Below are 14203 nucleotides of genomic sequence, written 5' to 3' on the forward strand. Positions count from 1 at the left end.
CCTTCACTCCTCAAATTGGCCTGGGTACTTTGTTACAGGCTCTAGTAGCATCTGGGATCCTTCCACTAGAGTGGTTACCACTGTTGTAATTAGGTAATTATTTAGATAATTAATTGTTTAATATCTATTTCTCCTGCCAGGCTACATTCCACTTCAAAGAAGGCAAGTGTTTCTATTTGCCTATTCACCCTGAAATCACCCCAACTTGCATATGCCTTGTAATGAAATAGATAAGCAAATACATACATGCACAGTGGATTCTCATTTGTGGATTCTGTATTTGTGAAATGCCGACTCAGTCACATTTCTCTGTAACTCCAGAATCAATGCTCACAGCAATGCTCACTTTTGTGGTCCTCTGTGGGCATGTGCAGAGTGGTAGAAAATGCATCACCAGACACACATTCCCCATTGAGGCTGAACAAGGTGACCCTCAGCCTTCTTGTTCCAGCTCTCATCCTCTCAACGATGCCCTATTCTTGGTCTGTATAGTACCATATTTTCCACATTTTTATGTTTTTACTGGTGATTTCACTGTTTAAAATGGCCCCCAGGTGTAGTGGCAAAATGCTAATGTCCCTAAGTACAAGAAGGCTGTGATGTGGCCTTACAGAGAACACACAAGCATTAGATAATCTACCTGTGGACATGAGTTACAGTGCTGTTGGCCGTGAGTTCAGTGATACTGAATCAACAATATAAATTAAGTGTCCTTAAACAAAAACAAACATAAAGCATGGTTATGTATTGATAGTTAACAAAAATGTTGTGGCCAGAGGCACTCAGGAACCTAACCCTGAATTTCCTCAAGAGCAGTGGTTCACTACTCACTAATTCAATGTTTGCAACCACTTTACAGAACATGACTACTGTGAAAACTGAGTATCAACTACCTGTATATTGAAAATATATATACATATGTATATGTATTTAATAAGTTTGTGTGTGTGTGTGTATATACATGTGTGTTTTAGTAGTTCCTAACCATTCTGGCATTATACAACATGTCTGAAACATTCAGAGGGGTGTGGATATTGAGGGACGAGGGGCAGCATGAGGGGAGGTATGTCCATGTGTAGGGCCCTATGCTGCGTGGTTCCAGAGTAGGGGCGGAGGATGTGGGCATTCACACTACAGTCCGACGGAATGTGCTTACTCTCTGGAGTTGTTCACTATGGTGACACTTCACATAGATAAACACACACACATTTGCATATGATTCTGGGTATTCAGTGGCTTCCTATTATGTACTTCCTGGTAAAACTCTGAGACATCAATATCGAGAGATAGGGGATAGAATATATGGACAAATACATATATATCTCATATACGGTACCTTCAATTTTACTTCAAATTTGTTATATTGGTTAAGATTTAAATTATTTGCATTTTGTTCACTAATAACAAACACTTGACAATTCCAAATTATATGTATCCCCAGAAGAAGGAGAACTTGTTATGATGCACTGACTTAAGACATTTCCCTAAGGTGAACTAAACATAGTCAGAAAACCAAGAGCTAAATAAATATATATTCAATTATTACAATAAGAATATTGATGTTAACCTTCCTCTCTGCTTTCCTAAGATTCTCTGGATTCTCAGATCTGTATGGTAGGCAATAATATAAATTTAAGCTTCTTTGCTATAAAGGCTCTTTGGAGATGGTGACTACTAAGCATCTGACTCTGTGTCCCTTGAATAAGAGATCATATTTCTTAGTAAAGCTAAGAAAGTTTACTGAAGCTCCCAGTTCGATTTGTTAGTTGAAGATGAAAATAGAAAGAAAGAAAAAAAAAATCCCTGCAAATGGTTCTGTGGAAATTCCAACAGTAACTGGAACAATTATACAATTAATAATTCAATGTTGGCTGAAAACTATACAATTGTGCATGATTTATACAGACCAGCATTGGCATATGTTATACCGCAGGTGGATACGAGGTCACCAAGAAACCACTCCACAATTTTCCCAGAAGTGTAGAGTCAAAAAGGTCACTTGTGGTAAAAGATCTTTTGGATTAGTCTTTTAAATCAATGCATGAATTAAAGACAATTTACATATAAATAGGCTAATACTCTGGCTTTGAAATTAAATGAATTTTTAAAAGATTTAAGTAACACAGAAAAGGTCAGTTAGGCATTAAGTACACATAATGTGATTTTTGAAAACTGCTTGTCTTATTGGTTTATTAATATTTGGTATTCATTGTCAGCGTCATTCTAAAAACTGCGTGCATAATTAGCAATGCACCAAAGTCAATGACAAGCCCCAAAACTAAGGAAAATATACTTTGCAAACCAGTATCTGGAAGGACAGGTCTAGAATCTGGACACAAAAATAGGCAAAATTAACCTTTGCCCACCTATTAATGCACATTAGATTCAAATATATCACAACAAATTGTAAATAAGCATGACATGGCTCCAGTGAAGTTTACGTTGACATTTAGCTTCACTGATAAATTACAGCTCTTCCAAAACACAAAAGCCATAGGTGGTCAGCTGAGCCCTCAGAGGAGGGCCACAGGGATAGTCTCTGATCCCAGTTTGCCTCTTTGGGAGTGTGAACCTGGAGGTCTTTCCAACTGTGGTGAAGAGACACAGCAGGACTTTTGTAGTATCAGACCTGGTCCCTGCTACCACCACTCTTATTGACATTAGCATACCTTAAAAAAAGTTGGACACCAAGATGAGCAGGCAGAACACAGGGCATTTTTAGGGTAGTGAAGCTATTCTGCATGTCACTATAATGGCATATATGTGACAACTGTTATTTGTCAAAAGACATAGAACCATACAACACAAACAGTGAATCCTAATGCAAACTAGAGAATTTGGTGGATAATCATGTATCCATATTGATTCATTTATTATAAGAAATGTACCACACCAATGAAAGATGCTAATAATGGGGGTAACTGGGCAAGGGGAGATGGGTATATGGGCACTTTGTACTTTCTGCTCCATCTTTTGGTAAACCTAAAACTGTTCTAAAAAACAATGTACGCTTTTAAATGGTGAACCAAATGTGAAAATATACTCAAAGACACTGTCTTTAGATAAAAGGCTTACAATCTTTACTCAGAGAAGCCTTCTCAGTCCTAGGAGATGATTCACTGACCACTTGGTTCCGGGATATTTGGAGAAATGGGGTAGAAGACAAGAGGGAGCAATGACAAGGAAGCTGCTCAAGCTGGGTCCTAAACTTCTACGCATTTCAAACAGAACTCTGCTTTCATCTATCGGACATACTGTTTCTCCACATTGGAATCCATTAAAGAAAAGGCTGCTCAGCTAAAGAAAATAAAAGGCATGAAAACCACAGATAAAAACCCAACAACAAAATACCTAGCTAATAACCCCATACACTGATACTCGGAGCTACTGAATAAATAAGTAAATAATTAACTCAAAGTTCCCACCTGACCATTATCATAACCTGTGACTGAGCTAAGCAGAAGCTAAGTGAATGAATACCTTGGAAGAAGGCCAAAGGATCAGTACTTACTGAGCACTAACCATGCACTCAGTACTCCGCTAGGATATGCAACATACTTTGGAGGTATGAGTGAAACACAAAGCACAGTTCCACTCCTCAAGAAGCTTACAGTCTTACAGGCAAGATAAAACTAATACCCATAGCAAAATATGAAAACTATAGAACATGCTTTAGGTGCTCAGTGCCCAATTTAATAAGCTAAAAACAGATTTCAGGTCTTCTGTCAAGTATCAATAGATCACCAGCCCTCAACAGTGTGAGGGCATGTACAAATGAGAACATCCCAATGCCTGGTTAAGCATCATTTCCCCAAATCTCTGTCTCCCTTTAAAAAGGAAAATCGAATGCTAACAAAGTCCATTAACAGTGGAGAGCATCCTCATTAAAGACATACACAGAAAGGAACAGAAGCAGAATGTAAGCCATGTGTTCTCTTCAATTGCACACACACCTCTTCCCACAATCGTGTCTTCCGTCCCTTACTCACTAACGAGTCAGTTCCCAGGCTCTTGTCAGTTGGTGGGCTGGTTCCAAACAAAGGCATGGTGGGCCAGATGATTTGGCTGGACGACTCTCTCAAGGACTTGTGGGAGAAGCCCTGACAGCAGCAGCCTCCAATCGGAATGGCTTCCTGCCCAAGACCTCCTCACCCTATTTCTTCAGAAATAATCACCTAGATGCCGCTTTTCCCTCTAATATCCAGCACTACACTACACAGAAAACATTCGGCTGTTTCTGACAGGAACAGAGCTTTTTGAAAGCCTGTATGTGTGTTATGCTATAAATTACCCTGTCTGTGGGTGTGAGAATAAATACCCATGTATATAGATGTGTGTACACACACACACACACACACACACACACACACACACACACACACACAGAGTATGGTACAGTTAAACCATGCTGTCAACAGCCACTCAAATCCGGAAAAATGTATGGCTCTAAATGCAGGCACACATTCAGGATAAAGACAGGAGGATTATAAATACTTCGACAATTACCAGAATAAATAAACTGCCTGAGGAGCATGAACATTTGCAAAGTAGCCTTGCTCATTCACACTGATGACCAGCAGACTTGTTGCAAATGAGCAACTAGGGCATCAGACATGCTTGAAAACGCAAAGATGCTGTGCCCAAATGGCATGTGCTTTATTTGACAATGAACTCTGTATTTCCAGGCACCAATGCAATTCATGAGCAGTGTTTTTTGGTAATTCACTTGCCCATGGAGGCCCACTACTGAGAAATCATAAGACAGGACCCTCTTAACATAGGCAGAGTTCTTTAGAGCCATTAGTAATCCCATCTTGAGACTATCCTTCAATAACACAATGCCTTTTCTTTTTTTTTTTTCACTGAGAATTGATAGTTTGTGTTTTACCAAGATGAGACCCATAAGTTTTCAGGAACCTGCATAATACATTAGCTATGAGAACTTAAAAGTGGTCTTTAAGCATGTACAGGAAAATGAACAGCTGTGCCAAAGTGGGTGGGCAGCTATCCTTTTATTGAAACCGCAGTAATAGAGGATGAAGTCAGGTTAAAAAAAATAAATAAAAATCAAAGATTCTAGTGTCTATAAGACACAAGAAGGTCCAGTGGAAGGAGGCCGGTCCTCATTTCCTTGCTGTCTCAATATAATTTGATTCTACTGTTATTTCTTATATGTACACACACACACACATACATAGGACATTTAAAGATTTCTTAAAAAAAATGTATAAATTCAAAGTAGAACATAAATGTCTCAGGTCTAGAAGCAGATTCTGAGAATAGGACTAATGACAAGTGATTTATTAAGGAAGGGCTTCCAAAAGAAACTTCTGAGGAAGGGCAAGAAAGCGGACAGGGAAAGGCCAGAAGCCACACGAGGGTGGGCCTTGGGACAGTCCTATGAAGCGGGTGCTCGTGCCAGGGCCACTGGGCTTTCACTGTCCCTCACTGGCACCACTGGCTGAGCACTGCCTGCAAGGTCCCAGCAGGCCACCTGAGCCCATAGCTCCAGGAGGTCTGGCAATGATGGGCTCAGGTACAGCCACTGAAAGGAATTAGGCTGGGGTGGTGCTCACAAAAATGGGGAAAAATACCTGAGGGGATCTGGGTGGCTCTCCGGTAGTTTATGTACACAAAGCATTAAATGACCCATATTTCCCTGGCAGGGAAACTCCTGATTTTTTAAGATAAAGGCAAGGGTAGAATAAGGCTAGAGAATTCAAATAGTACAGACAGAAAGCAGGAAAACTTCCCTTCTCTCACCCCTCCCTTCTTTCCAAAGGTGATCCTTATTTAGTTTTCTAAAAATCCTTTTAAGGAACCACACACACACACACACACACACACACACACACACACACACACACAATGTATCTATTTAAACATTTTTTAACACATCGATTGGACTACTGTATACAAACTGTTCCACTTCTTGCTTTATTTCACCTAAGTATATAATATCATGGGTATATTCTAGATAATTGGTGATAGATTAGATAGATAATAGACAGGTAGGTAGATAGCTGGAAAGTGAATATAAAGGAAAGGAAGGAAAAATGAACAAAAGGATAGAGGGATGAAAGGATGATGGATACTGTACTTCACTGATTCTGAGATAAATCGTTTGTCACATTTTAACATTTCTGAAATCAGAATTCCTTACAATCAACAGCATTTGGGATTGATATAATGCAGCAGACAGACTGTAGTTACACATGGATGACAGCAGAGCACACACAGCTCTACCACTTGAGAGGCGATGTAGGGTAGTGGCTAGGAGTATGTTATTACATTGCCTATTATCGCAACACCCTTGTATTCTGAGAATAAACACCCTATTTATTCTTTTAATAATAAGATGAATTATATTCACTCACATGTATTGTAAGTTTCGTAGTGAGTCCAGGAACGAACTGGTTTATAAATTTCTCTTTTATGCTAGGTTTGTCAGAGTTACCGAAGTCTATGTTATGCTGGCTTTATAAAAACACATTAGCAGCTTTCTTTCTTTGCATGATGGACAATTTATTTCTATAATTCCTTGACAAGTTTATAATTCTTTGAAATAGAGTATCAAATTTAAGAAGCATAAAAGTACGTACAAAAAGTATATGCCTTTCACTTAAATCTGAGGGTGTAATAAAAATATTCTGAAAAAAAAAGTATATGCCTCCAACCTGTCTTCCAGCCTGCCTAGCTCCTCTCCTCAGAGGCAAACATTGTTACAGTTGCTTTTGTTTTCCTTTACAGACATCACACACGTGTGTGCATAGTGATCTGCTTCTTGCTTTTTCTCCATATTAATATGTTTTGGACTGTCCCATAGCCATACACAGAACCTCTGCATCCTATCTAATGACTTCACAGTATTCCATTAGGCAGAGAGAAAATTAACCATACCAATTCCCATTTTAAATAGTATTATCATTATCTGTTCCTTGAAAGTTCAAATTAACTTGTTTCTGAAAGCATAAAGACCTGGGGCTTTTTCAGATCTGTAATAACTTCCTCAGATTTTTCCAATGTTTTTTTCTCCTCTTTTTTCTTGGGTAACTTTGAGTGACTTATTTACCTATTTAAAAAAAATCCATCCCATCAAGATTTTCAAGGATAAATGCAAATCATTTTGCAAAGTCTCTCCTTTGATTCTTCTAATTTCTCAGCCACGGCTCCTTTCCCACCTTTCATTTCTAATGTTGTGTTTTTGTATTCCCTGCCTTTTCCTTGATTAGGCTAGTGGATGGATTATTTCATTGCCTAACATTCTTTTCAAAGAAACTGGGGTTTATTCATGATATTTACCACATCTGCGTTTAAATTAGAAAACTGAATTTTTTACTTTGTCTTATTACTGGGTTCTTTCTGCAGTCCTTACATGTATCTTGCTGTTCTTTCCTTCAGGTTGATGTATAATTCCTTTATCTTATGAATATGTCCCTGCAAAATTCATATGTTGAAATCTTATCCCCAAGAAGACATAGGTGGAAATTCGGGGAGGTGATTAGGTCATGACAGCAGAGCCTCATGTGTGGGATTAGTGTCCTTATTTAAAAAGACCGCACAGAGCTCTCTCATCCCTTCCTCCAAGTGCGGACACAGCTAGAAGACCTCCTCTGCGAACCAGGAAGTGGGCCCTGGCCAGGGCACCGAATCAGCTGCCGCCTTGATCTTGGGCTTTCCAACCTCCAGAACTAGGAGAAATGAATATTTGTTGTTGATGACACCTAGTCTGTGGTGTTTTGTTATAGCAACCCAAATGGGCTAAGACACTTCATTTTTTGTTCTTTTTTTATTATATGGGCATTCTTTATGGCTATACATTTTCTTCCAAGCACAGGATCAGCTACAGCCTATAACTTTACAAATGTTATACTTTCATTATCAGTGATGTCTAGGTATTTTTCAACTTGGTTTTTTAAATGCTTATTTGAGTTAAGAGTTGCTTATCAAAGCATTTTTAAATGTCCAGGTTGTAAGAATTTGAGAAGAAATTTCTAGTTTATTCCACTGTTATCAGGTGATGGGAACTTTACTATTTCATCCTTTCAAAATTCTGTGATTTCTTTGTAACCTATAAAGGCCATGTACTGCAAATTTCCTAAAGGCCCATAGAAACAAGACCTAGTCTCTATTATCAGGATCTAAATTTAGATATTATTATCTAGTTCATCTAGTTCATCGTGATCAATTATTTTGTTCAGATAATTTTTACATACTTCATTTTCCATAGATTGAGGTTAAAATCCTCAATCATAACATTTCTGTTTATTTCTCCATGCATTTCTATCATATGAACATTACATATTGTATTACTCTAACATGCGATATAACCTGAACCCCACTCTTTAGAGGGCCTCCATTTCACAAATCTATCCCCACCAAAAATGATTAGAGAACATATTGGAGCCTCGGTTACTCAGGATTTGATGCTTGGCTCTTGCACAGCACAACTAGTAACTTGTATTCTTGTGTCTAATGACATCTGTGCTCCAGGAAAATGCTTCTCTATTTCTCTTGTTCGATGTCAGTGAAGCAAAGGTGACTGAGTTTGAATGTGGGGAAGGGTTGTGGGTTAGTAGTGCAACTGCAAAGGTGCAGACAACAGAGATGCACACTGCCGTGTGATGTGCACAGAATTTAAGCAGTAGAAAGGTTTAAATGAGAAAAAGACTAATTAATTTGTCAGATCTGTCCTCTTAGACAGCATGAGTGCAATAGACTCTTGCATAAAAACATCTCTGTTCCCAGTAGTGCTGCACATCTATTTTTTCTCATCAGAATGTTCTGGTGCCGTTTTATTGTTTCAGAGATGTCACAAAGTCCAGCAGCATTCACACTTGTGGCACTAGTGGCTCAAGCACATTCTGCAATATTAAGTAATGCATGCATTCCTAAAACTTGAACATATGTAGGTCACAACATAACATGCATGAAATGAGATGTCAGTCTTTTACACTGACAGGTAGGCATTAAACACAAAAACTGGAAATCATTTTATTTTTATAATAATATTTAATAAGATTTAATTAAGATGTCAAAAACTGAAAAAATTTTAAATCGAGCATATTTAAATTGACTCAGAATTTTTATATTTATATTAGTTAATATATCTTACATTTTGCCTCTTAATTCTAATAAATCATCTTTAATATTTTATATGAAATGTAACCTTTTTCAAAATATTAAAAAAGTAATTTAATCTCTCTAATTTTTATAATCAGTTTAGATGCTTCATGAAAACATATTCAAATCTTATACACTGTGACAGCAAATGCAGCTTAGTTTTTAATTCTTTAGATCAGGGGTCAGCAAATTTTTCTGAGAGACCAAATAGTAGTAAACATTTAGGGCTGTTGCAACTCCTCATTTCTGCCACTATGGCACAAAAGAAACTATAGACAATGTGTATATAAATCAGTGTGGTTGAACTTGGTCCCCAGGCCTTAGCAGCAGATCCCTGCTTTGGGTCATTACTGCCACAGACAAAAATTATGTTAAAAATGGAAACAAAACAAAACAAAAAAAACACCTGAATTATAGCATCATATTTATTTTACTAAAATGAAGATTTAAAAGATAACTTTGGAAACACCAAAGACCCCGAATAGCCAAAGCAATCCTGAGAAAGAAGAATAAAGTGGGGGGGATCTCACACCCCAACTTCAAGCTCTACTACAAAGCCATAGTAATCAAGACAATTTGGTACTGGCACAAAAACAGAGCCACAGACCAATGGAACAGATTAGAGACTCCAGAAATTAACCCAAACATATATGGTCAATTAATATTTGATAAGGAGCCATGGACATACAATGGGGAAATGACAGTCTCTTCAACAGATGGTGCTGGCAAAACTGGACAGCTACATGTAAGAGAATGAAACTGGCCCATTGTCTAACCCCATACACAAAAGTAAATTCCAAATGGATCAAAGACCTGAATGTAAGTCATGAAACCATAAAACTCTTAGAAAAAAACATAGGCAAAAATCTCTTAGACATAAACATGAGTGACCTCTTCTTGAACATATCTCCCTGGGCAAGGAAAACAACAGCAAAAATGAACAAGTGGGACTATATCAAGTTGAAAATCTTCTGTACAGCAAAAGACACCATCAATAGAACAAAAAGGTACCCTACAGTATGGAGAATATATTTGTAAATGACAGATCCAATAAAGGCTTGACATCCAAAATATATAAAGAGCTCACTCACCTCAACAAACAAAGAACAAATAATCTAATTAAAAAATGGGCAGAGGAGCTGAACAGACAGTTCTCCAAAAAAGAAACACAGATGGCCAACAGACACATGAAAAGATGCTCCACATCACTAGTTATCAGAGAAATGCAAATTAAAACCACAATGAGATATCACCTTGCACCAGTAAGGATGGCTACCATCCAAAAGACAAACAACAACAAATGTTGGTGAGGTTGTGGAGAAAGGGGAACCCTCCTACACTGCTGGTGGGAATGTAAATTAGTTCAACCATTATGGAAAGCAGTATGGAGGTTCCTCAAAATGCTCAAAATAGACTTACCATTTGACCCAGGAATTCCACTCCTAAGAATTTACCCTAAGAATGCAGCACTCCAGTTTGAAAAAGACAGATGCACCCCCATGTTTATCACAGCACTATTTACAATAGCCAAGAATTGGAAGCAACCTAAGTGTCCATCAGTAGATGAATGGATAAAGAAGATGTGGTACATATACACAATGGAACATTATTCAGCCATAAGAAGAAAACAAATCCTACCATTTGCAACAACATGGATGGAACTAGAGGGTATTATGCTCAGTGAAATAAGCCAAGCGGAGAAAGAGAAATACCAAATGATTTCACTCATCTGTGGAGTATAAGAACAAAGGAAAAACTGAAGGAATAAAACAGCAGCAGAATCACAGAACCCAAAAATGGACTAACAGTTACCAAAGGAAAAGGGAGTGGGGAGGATGGGTGGGTAGGGAGGGATAAGGGGAGGGGGAGAAGAAAGGGGGTATTATGATTAGCATGCATAATGTGGGGGGTGGGAGAAAGGGGAGGGCTGTGCAATACAGAGAAGTCAAGTAGTGATTCTACAACATTTTGCTATGCTGATGGACAGTGACTGTAATGGGGTTTGTGGGGGTGACTTGGTGTAGGGGAGAGCCTAGTAAACATAATATTCTTCATGTAATTGTAGATTAATGATAACAAAAAAAGGGGGGGGATTACTCCCTGATAGGATAAAACTAACTGCAAATCAACGTTTAATGCATGCTTTACATATCTTTAATTTTGATCTTTTAAAGGGTGTCACATGATCAACTATGGAAGTACATTTTTCTGATAATATTCCTTTCTCTTAAAAAAAAAAAAAGCAGTTCCTGTGTGGTGATCTCCAATAGGTTCTTCACAATGGTATAAAGGTCATATCAAAGTGTGGGCAAAGGGTTTGTTTGTGTTTATACAGAGGATCAAAGCCTAATTTGGCTACCCAGAAAACGAATTAAGATACAATATGAAGAAGAACTTCCAACATCAACATCCTCTGGAAGAGTCATTCCAGAAGATGATCATCAAAAAACCTCAACAAAGATCCTGGCACTGTTGCAGTTGTAGCTGCATTCATCCCACCGGTTCCTGGACTTGCCATGGGAATGAAGGAGATGTCTAAGCTGGCCTGTGCATACAGTAAAACAACAAATTTGACTGGATCTATAGTGTCGGAACTCAACCAAGAACTAGCAGAAGTGCAAGTTGCAGTGCTCCAAAATCGTGCGACTATAGACTATCTACTGTTAAAAGAACATATTGGATGTGAACCATTCCCAGGAATGTATTGTTTTAATTTGTCTGATTTTTCTCAAACTATTCAAATTCAGTTAGACAATATCCATCATATCATTGATAAGTTTTCACAAAGGCCTAGGGTACCTAACTGGTTTTCCTGGTTTCACTGGATATGGCTGGTAATTGTAGGTCTGCTTTGTTATGTATCTGTAGTCCTATTATGTTAATGTGTGTACTCAATTTAATTAGTAGTTTGTTAAAACCTATACATGCTTATGTTACTCTACAAGAAGATATGTCAAAGAAATAATCAATCTTCCCTTGTTTTCTTCCGTCTGCTACTTCTATAGCTTTTCTTCTTCCTTCCTAATTATAACCCTTTAGTAGAATTCGTGCCTCACATAGAAAATTACTGAGTATAATAATTCTTCCAAGTGGTAAAGATACCTCAAGACAAATGCTGGGCATAGAAGCCACAGGGCATAAATCTGCAAAGAAGTAAAAAGCTAACCTTTTCAAAGAATATTGCTTCTCTCTTACTTACCAACTTTACATTTCCCTGTATGGCCTTGGAAGATGACTGGATAGACAGAGATGGGTAAGATTCCTCAAGGGAGGAACAACCTAAGACAGGCACAGTCGCAGGGGGGCCATCAGGTGAGAAATTGGGGATCAACAGAGGTGAGGCTTAGAACCTCACCCCCCCTGTTTTGAGAGAAATCTTCTGCATCCGTGGATGTTTTGTTGCCCTTGTCCAGCTTGGATTAATACTTAGTCTATAGGCACAGACCTGATCATTTACATTTGCCCTCTTACAGCACTAAATTATGTTTTCTACCTTTATCTTGCATCTACCTACCACTTCAGCATTTTATTAAAAATAATGATAATAATAATAAGGGAGAAATGTGGATTCACAATATAAATCAAGTATAAAAATCAAATGAATAATCATATCTGACTTGTTTGTTTATAGTTCATGATGCGTGATCAAAACCAAAAGTTTCTGTGATGACTGCCCTTGCACTGTTCACCATGTAAGAACTTATTCACTATGTAAGAACTTGTTCACCATGTAAGAACTTGTTCGTTATGCTTCAGAAGATTGGAGACTGCTGAGAATTAGACTTGGGGTTGATGAATGATTGTGCATTGAGTCCCCTATACAGAATTTTATTGTTGTTAACGACCATTTTATCAATAAATATGAGAGATGCCCTCTCAAAAAGAAAGAAAATAACTTATTTGAAATAAGTATGTGATTTATAAATTTTTTTTTAAAAACTCATCCAAATATCACCCCTAATAACAGAACATGTGCAATAATCAATGTGAGTCATCTTTGGTATTTTGCCAATTTTCAGTCATGAAAGTCATACTTATGGATTTTGTTGTTAAAGAGTTACATTGTCATGGTTGAAAGATAAAAAAACATGTCTTATAATAATTCATTACCTGGATTTATAACTTCTTCATATTAGACAGATGGTATGTGACCTCCATTTGTACTGCTGCCCTGGGTCCCACAATAGTGATGAAGAGAGTAAGTGCTGAATTAAGTTCTAGTAACTTCTAGTTCCCATCTATTGACTCTGTTGTAGACCAGGGGTTCATCATTCCTCACATGGACTACTGCAAAAGTCTTTATATTGTTCTCCCACATCTCTTCTCATTTCCCTCCCCAATCCATTTTCCACACAACAGAATCATATTTTAAAACCATGAATTGGAAACCATCACTTCTGCACTTAAAAGTCCTTCAATGGCTTTCCATTACATTCAGGATAAAATAACATACCATACTCTCTAAAACCCTGCTCATCCCTACCTTCCAACTTTATTTTGTGCACTCCCTTCCTTCTCTAGTTCTAGTTTACACTGGTCTTTGGTTGTACCTCTAGGTATTTCTTGCCTTAGGACCTTCATATGTGCCATCCCTGTGGCTGCCATGTTGCTCCTTGTCCCACCCCCTTTGCAGGGCTGACTTCTTTCCACACTTTAGAGATCTGCTTACACATCACCTTCTTAGGAATGACCTCCTGGTCCACCTGAGCTCACATATGTGACCCTTGTTATTTTCTGTCACTGCACCCTGTTCATTTCCTTCAGAGCCTTAGGAAAAACACCTGTAACTGTATGTGTTTATGTTTACTTGTGTATTCACTATGCTGAAAGTTCTTTGAGACCCAGGACAATTTCTATTTTGTTTGTCACTTACAGCGCCCTTAGTGAGGCCTGAAATTGGTAATTATTGAGAGATATTTGTGGAACAAACAGAAGCACCCCCTGGACATATCCCACCCCTTTAGCCTGAGGTCTGTATTGCCACAGGAATGGCAATGCCTGAACTAATGGTTCTCAAGAGCACTCAGAGCCTTTACTCAGCTGTCTCTCCACGCTGGATTTCCCTTCACTGCCTCCAAAA

At 38.1% G+C, this 14203-nt stretch overlaps 1 protein-coding gene across 18 annotated transcripts in view; it reads right to left on the minus strand.

The window, feature by feature from the left end:
* FHIT (fragile histidine triad diadenosine triphosphatase) overlaps nt 1-14203 on the minus strand; it is a 1286968-nt gene that overhangs the window by 873549 nt on the left and 399216 nt on the right. The gene's annotated exons all lie outside the window — the stretch shown is intronic.

This window comes from Manis javanica, chromosome 3, assembly GCF_040802235.1.
Source record: "Manis javanica isolate MJ-LG chromosome 3, MJ_LKY, whole genome shotgun sequence".
Lineage (NCBI taxonomy): Eukaryota > Metazoa > Chordata > Mammalia > Pholidota > Manidae > Manis > Manis javanica.